The sequence below is a fragment of the Toxotes jaculatrix genome, chromosome 7 (genome assembly GCF_017976425.1).
Source record: "Toxotes jaculatrix isolate fToxJac2 chromosome 7, fToxJac2.pri, whole genome shotgun sequence".
Lineage (NCBI taxonomy): Eukaryota > Metazoa > Chordata > Actinopteri > Toxotidae > Toxotes > Toxotes jaculatrix.
The window spans coordinates 20,248,093-20,248,388 of NC_054400.1; positions in this window are offsets into that span (position 1 = coordinate 20,248,093).

Sequence of the window (296 nt, forward strand, 5' to 3'; positions counted from 1 at the left end):
GAAGTCAGCATGAGAACTTGAAGTGATTAGATCACTAGAGACATTTTTGTAGGTGATGATGAATGCATGACTGATATTATCCAGTGAGACAGGACTTACAACGTGTGAACACAAAATCACAAAAGATTGATTTATAGTGTGTGGTTTTCCATTTAAACCTTGTCAGGATTTGTTAGACATTACAACAAACGTTCAGAAAATAACATGATTTTTAGTACGGCTTTCTTACTGTGAAATCTCCCTTTAACAAACCGTTGCGCATGCGTGCTGCGCAGGTCTCCTCGTGATGACAGCAA